Source organism: Anolis sagrei, chromosome 6 (assembly GCF_037176765.1).
Source record: "Anolis sagrei isolate rAnoSag1 chromosome 6, rAnoSag1.mat, whole genome shotgun sequence".
Classification (NCBI taxonomy): domain Eukaryota; kingdom Metazoa; phylum Chordata; class Lepidosauria; order Squamata; family Dactyloidae; genus Anolis; species Anolis sagrei.
This window is the reverse complement of record NC_090026.1, coordinates 41,606,148-41,612,537: the sequence shown is the minus strand read 5'-3', so window position 1 is coordinate 41,612,537 and position 6,390 is coordinate 41,606,148. Positions and strand designations below refer to the sequence as shown.

Sequence of the window (6,390 nt, the reverse complement as noted above, 5' to 3'; positions counted from 1 at the left end):
TATAGAATAATATTAAGTCACAATTGATGTCAGGGTTGCCCAACATGACAACCCTAGTTACAAAGCCTATACAACACAGACTATATGCCATGGCTCCATCTAAACTGTCATATAATCCAGTTTGAACCGCAGGTAATATGTGTTCAGAAACTGGATTCTATGCCAGGGTCAGTGGGACCTAGAACCTTATCTACATTATCATTTCATGTAGTATGAACTCAGGCTGGATCTGCACTGCCCCATATCCCAGTTTCTGGTCCCAGTTTCTGGTCTGCTTCTCCCAGGTTATCTGGCAGTGTAGACTCATATAATCCAGTTTAAAGCAGATAATCTGGGATCAGATTTTGGGATATATAGGGCAGTGTAGATCCACCCTACATGGGAACTCCTCTCATTTCCTCCTCTTAGGACCCATCTAGGGTCCTTCTATACTTCCCTATAATCCAGAATATCAAGGAAGATATTCCACATTATCTGTTTTGAAATGGATTATCTGAATCAATCAACACTGCAAAATAATCCAGTTGAAAGCAGAGAACCTGGATTTTATAAAGCTGTGTAGAAGGGGGTCTACACTGTCATATAATCCAGGTTGAATCATAGTTAACATGCATTCTGAAAATGGATGATGTGGCAGTGTAGATGGGGCCTATAGCCTTATCTACACTGTCATTTCATGCAGGTAGAACTGTATAATATTGTCAGTGCAGACTCAGGCTGGATCTACCCTGCCCTACGTAGCAGGATGTGATCCCAGATTATCATTTTTTAACAAAGATTATCTGGCAGTGCAGATTCATATAATCCAGTTCAAAGCAGATAATCTGGGATCAGATCCTGGGAGAGAGGGAAATCTAGATCCAGCTCATATGCCGTTCAACCTGCATGGAAGGATCAGTGTGGATGGGCCTGAGTTGCAGGTCCTGGGCAGTTTGGGTCTCCCTCCCAAAAGGAATCTAAGGAAAGTGCCAGATTAAAAAGAAAAGAGTACATTTATTCTAGCCAGACATTTAAGGATACAATATTAGTCGACACAAATCCATAAGATAAAACTACAATACGCAGACTAGGGGGCCTCTCTCACTGCGCTGTCCAAGGGCGTCTCTTCTCCTCCAGCGGCTAGGCTGTGAGTCCTGGGATTTGCAGAGGAGGGAGGGGGGCCTTGGAGACCCTCCTCTGCCAGAGAGGCCTGGGCCTCCCTCCCCTGCAAGCCCCGGATCCACAGGAGGCAGCCAGAGCAGCCAAAGGGGAAGAGCAGCGCTTCCACAGGGCAGGGGGATCCTCTCCTATACAAGAAAGACAATCATATTACATGGTAAATAACAACAAACATACACTTTAAACTTTTACAATAAAGCGAAATATCCAAACACAGTTATCTGAGTCCTGTCTTCTCTCTTCTTGTTCTTACAGGCGCCAGTCAGGGTCCCTCAAAGTAAAGCGTCCCACGATGGTTAGGGTCCCTCGATGGCCAGGGTCCTTCGCTGATCAGGGTCCCTCAATGTCAAGCGTCCCACGATGGTCAGAGTCCCTCGCTGATCAGGGTCCCTCGATGTTCATGTCCCTCGATGGGTCACTGTTCCTTGGCGTCCTCCGTCTGGAAAGGCCCTGCAAGAACCACAAGCGGCGTCAGTGGGGAGTGCTTCCCCTCCTCTTCCTGCTTCTCCTCCATGGCCAACACCAGCCAGGCCTCCTTCCACGTGAGTCCAGGTGAAGCGGGGTGGGTGGGGGGCCCAAGGTGAACCCAAGGGGCATCAAGGCCCATCGGGAGACACAGCTCCAGAAGAGGGGGGATGGCCTCCTGCTTGACAGGTTTGTCCAGGAAAGTCACAGCCAGTAATGGGCCAGCCTTCCTCAGGGGCTACACTGGAAAATACAAATGCAATTCCAATGCAGCCCTTGGGGAAAGCTGGCCCATCAGTGGCTGTCACTTGCCTGGACAAACCTGTGAGCAAGGACAACCCCGAAGTAGTCACTCAAAGTCTAAAGCAGTGTTTCTCAGGGCGGTTCCACACAGCAGTTTAACCCAGTAACAATGACATTTTAAAAACGCGAATGTTCCCCTGTTCTAGTCCACCACCACCACCACCCCCAAAAAGTGTGTGCTTTCCTGGAGGGGAGGGTCCACATGCCCTGCCAGGATTTCCCACAGGAAACCAGGACAAAGAAAAAAAAAACCTTTAAATATCCCTTTAAAAGGAAAATAACTCACCCTGCCACCATTTACCCTTCTCTGGAGTTCTCCTGGGTCATGCCAATGGTGCACCGGGGGGGGGGGGGGGGGGGCAGGACAGGAGCAATTTTCCTCCTCCTCCCTTCATGCATCATTGGTACGACCTAGGAGAACTCCAGAGAAATGGGGGGCAGATTGTTTTCCTTTTAGAAAGGCAGTTTTAAGAGCTTTGGGGAAGGGGTGTCTTACATTTCTGGGGCTCCAGGAGCCCAAGAAATCCAAGGTAGATTGTATAGAGGGGAACTGGAAGTCGCGCGGCACAATCTCCGGTCCCATCTACACAGCTCCCTCACCGGGAAAGACACAGGTCTTTTGAAAGACCCATGTCTTTCCAGCAGTTAAATTACCTTGAACAAAGCAGAGTTCTCCTGCTTTGTGACGAATGCATTCGCGTTTACGTGGGCCGTCATCTGGACGCCTCTCAGAAAAACGCAGGAGGGCGCACGTTTTGTGTCCTATCTGGATAGCCCTTCAAATTGTGCTTCTCAACGTGTGTTGGAAGTCAGTCCAACACACGTTCCAACATGTGTTGGAAGTTTGCTGAAATCCCAGTCAGCTTGCTAGCGATTAGGATGATATGAGTCAAAGCCCAAGAGTGCTTCCAGAGAGCTCTTTATCCCAGGAGCATCTGCGATTAAAATATGTGGATATTCCTGGGGGCCTGTCTACACCCATCCCTGAAAGCGCATGCTTTCTGGGGTGGGTGTCCAGGTGTTCTTCCGGGACTGGCCCGGCAGAACATCTGCAGACCCTAGCCTCCTACATAAACCAGTAGTGGGTTTATCCTACAGCTTCCAAGAGGCACAAAATAAATCCACTAACTAATTAATTTTCCACACACCAAGGTTTCCCTGGCTTGTGGCAAATTAATTGAGGGTTGACCAGAATGTCATCTGGACAGCTTCCCCCTTTTTTACAGAAGTTTCTACAATAAAGGGCCTGTCTGGAGGCAAGGTTGCCTCTGAAGATCTGATGCAGTCACCCCATATGTTACCTGTGGCTGGATGTGTGTTGCTAAATAATGCAGTCTGAACTTATAGATATTCCCCAGGAAAGGAGGGGGCTGTGACCCTGTGACCCATGACTTGACCTTTGCCCTCTTGACCCTTCTGATTGGGTGGGGAGAGGGGGCATTGGGGGTGTTTGGGGGGAGGGGCTCAGGAGGAGGGAGGCCTGGCTGTGCCTGGAGGGAAGGGGGAGAAGGGGCGGCACCCATGGGTTGGGCAAGGGGAGGGAAGTGCCCTTGTGGGGATGCCACCTTGGAGGGAGGGAGGAAGCGGTAGTGGCATCCCAGGCCGAGGGGGAGGGGTCAGGGTGGGGGAGTCCGGAGGTCAAAGGAGGCGGAGCCCAACCCAAGGGTTGGAATGAAGACCCAGGGAGCAGGTGGTGGCCCCTTCCCTCCAGGTCCCCCAATCCCCCACAGAACAGAACAGAGCTCAACAGAGGGGCCTGAAGGGGCCCAAGCAGTCTTCCTTCTCTGCTCTGCTCCAAGGGCCTCTGGTGGCAATGGGGCCCAGAGCGGGGGCGGTCCTTCTGCAAAGGGGCGGGGATTCCCTGGGCCAGGGCAGGGCAGACTCCCGCCTCCTTAACGCTACTTCCCTTTGGGGCTGCGGCACAGCTGGAGCGTAGCGGAGGTCTTCCTGTAACAAGCCGGGAGATCGTGATGTTCCTGCAAAGGACAGAGAAAGGAGGACTGGTTGAAGGAGACTCCTTTCTTTCTTCCTCAATTCCTCCCTCCTTCTCTCCTTCTCTCCTTCCTTGCTTACCTGTCCATCAGGCGGGTGGGCCCTTGGCGTACTCTGGGGGGTACCTTTCTCGCCCGCAGCCTGCCACCAAGCGCCGAAAAGCAGCTCGCAGCCCGTGTCGGGAGTGGAGGGCGGAGGCCCTGGCGAGGATGGCCTTGGTCTGCCAGCCAACTCTCCTGACTTCAGGGTCATGGTCAGCGAGGAGATCGGTCAGCCCTGGAAGGAAGGGAGGGAGGGAGGTCAGCAGGTGAGGGACGGAACACGGACTCCCCAGGACCCTCTCTTCCAAGGCCCAGTCCCTCTTGGGCTGACTTACAGGCCTCGTAGGTGCAGGTGTTCCTCTCAGTGCAGATGTTACTGTTCTTGTGAAGCACGTGACCTGGAGAGAAGGAAGGCGGCAGAGAAGAGAGGGACCATCTCCCTGAGCAAAGAGCATTCTGGAGCTCCCTGAACCCAATGCTACACCCAAGGGAGGGGGTGCCCCAGAGGAGGACAGGGAGGGGGCTTTGCAGGCAGAAGGAAGGGAGAGAAGGGGAGGAAGAGGTCCCTGATCTTTGCTCTCCCCCCAATAAGGCTCTGGGTTCCCAGAATGAGCTCGAAGGGCCCAGGGTGGAAGGAGAGGGGTCCTCTGGGGAAGAGGGCACTCCTACTGCCCCAGAAAGTGAGCTGGAAGCCAGGAATAGGCACTGATCACCCACCCCCCCGATCTCTTACCGAGCAACATGGCCGCTGCCTTCTTTGCCGAGGGAAGCTTGCTCTTGAAAAAAGGCAGGCAGCCATACACCTGCTCCTCCAACTCACTCCTGGAGCTGCAGTGCTGGATCTGGATGAGATAGAGAGATGAGGCAAAAAGAGGGGTTCCCTATGCCTGCTGGGCATAAGGCCCCCCGAATCCCCGGCTTCAGGACGGGCACTGACCAGGCGCTTGGAGATTTTGTGGAGCAGCTCCTGCAGGCTGAAGGTCTCTCCCCCCAGAACGCTGTCCTTCAGGTGCCATCGCAGGACCTCCGCCGTCTCCCTGAGGGTCTCCCTCGCAGTCTTCAAAGAGGAGGAGGAGGAAGAGGGAAGGAGTCAGGCTCACTTGGCGGGCAAGTGACCCCTTCCTCTCCCCCTTGACCCCTGTCCTGAGCCCCAAGCGCTGGGCCTCCCTCCCACCTTGGCCACCTCCTTATCCTCATCCTCCACGTGAACCAGCACCGTAAGGAGGTCGTGGATGGTCTTGCGCTCCTGATGTTGATGTTCCGGGCGCCAGAGAAGCTGCTGAAAGCATTCCAGGGCTGCCTTCCTGATCTTGGCCGCCTCCTGAAAAAACAAAGGAAAAGGAGACTTTCTTTCTCCCCCTTTCTTTGTGTGAAGCCCCTTCTCGGGGCTTGGGGAGAGGGGGAAGTCTACACCCCCCCCCAAAATGGACCAGGGGCCAAGACTCACGTGGTGGAAGAGAGGGCGGCATCCGGCAGCCAGGTGAGCCTTCGCAGGGCCCTGGTCTTCCTTGTGCAGCAGGGTCCCCAGCTGGCCAGCCAGGCCCAGGAACTCCAGCACGACGTTGATGTGGGGGGATTGCAGCCCCCCAAGGACCCCGTCCAGGAGCTCCTGGAGCCTCATGGTCTGCAAAGAGAGAGAAAGGAAGGCCATGCCTAAGAGGTCCCCTGCAGAGAACGCGTAGACACAGTCCTCCCCCCTGGATGGGGAAGGGACCTCCTAGGACCTTCTTCCAACAACTGCAAGAGCAAGGCCTGCTGGATCTAGACTCAGCTGGCCTTCTGTGTGGTGTGTGGAGCCGGGGCTGTGCCTGACTTACCTCCCTGTATGTCTTGCACAGAAGGAGAAGGCCCCGCCTGCTCTGATGTTGTACGGCCAGGCTGTGATGTTGGAGCCAGGCCGTCAGCAGTGCCCAGGTCTTCTCTGGGGAGTGTGGGCGCTGGCCAGTGTGCAGCAGCTGAAATAGAAGAGGAGAAGTGTGAAGAGCTGGAGCCAGGAAGGGAAGCACTGCCTCTCCTCTTCTCAACTCCCCCGCCCTATCCTAAGGCCCCCTTCCAGCCCAAAACTCATTCTGACCAACCCTCCTCACCTGGATATAGAAGGCCACCACTCCGGCCGAATGCTCCAGCGGCGCTTCTGTTTCCCAAGTGGAACACAGGTGCTGGAGCAGGGAGGAGGAGGACTTGAGGAAGCTCCTGGAAGACAAAAGGGACCCCGTGAGGGAAGCCAGCCAGAGAGACCAGGCTGTGCATCCTCCCCGAACCTCCTCCGGCCCTTGGCTCCTTACCGCAACTGGAGGGCCATTCCCTCAGGGCAGATGCTGAGGTCTTTTAGCATCTCCTTGGAGGTCTCCTTGAAAGACACCCGGGCCACCCTCTTCAGCAGCACTATGATTATCTTCGCCAGTTCTCTGCAAGAAAATGAAAGAAAAAA

General features: G+C 54.4%; 2 long non-coding RNA genes across 2 annotated transcripts; both read right to left on the bottom strand.

Annotated features, from left to right (window-relative positions):
- Window positions 1-3,674: 3,674 nt before the first annotated feature.
- On the bottom strand, window positions 3,675-4,425 carry LOC137097263 (uncharacterized). The gene is made up of 3 exons (XR_010910095.1): window positions 4,295-4,425; window positions 4,000-4,194; window positions 3,675-3,902 (listed from the first exon to the last, which is right to left on the bottom strand). It is a non-coding gene; the product is annotated as an uncharacterized lncRNA (long non-coding RNA).
- A 1,397-nt stretch (window positions 4,426-5,822) lies between these two features.
- LOC137097262 (uncharacterized) lies at window positions 5,823-6,282 on the bottom strand. Its single transcript, XR_010910094.1, has 3 exons — window positions 6,245-6,282; window positions 6,047-6,152; window positions 5,823-5,914 (listed from the first exon to the last, which is right to left on the bottom strand). It is a non-coding gene; the product is annotated as an uncharacterized lncRNA (long non-coding RNA).
- Window positions 6,283-6,390: the final 108 nt, after the last annotated feature.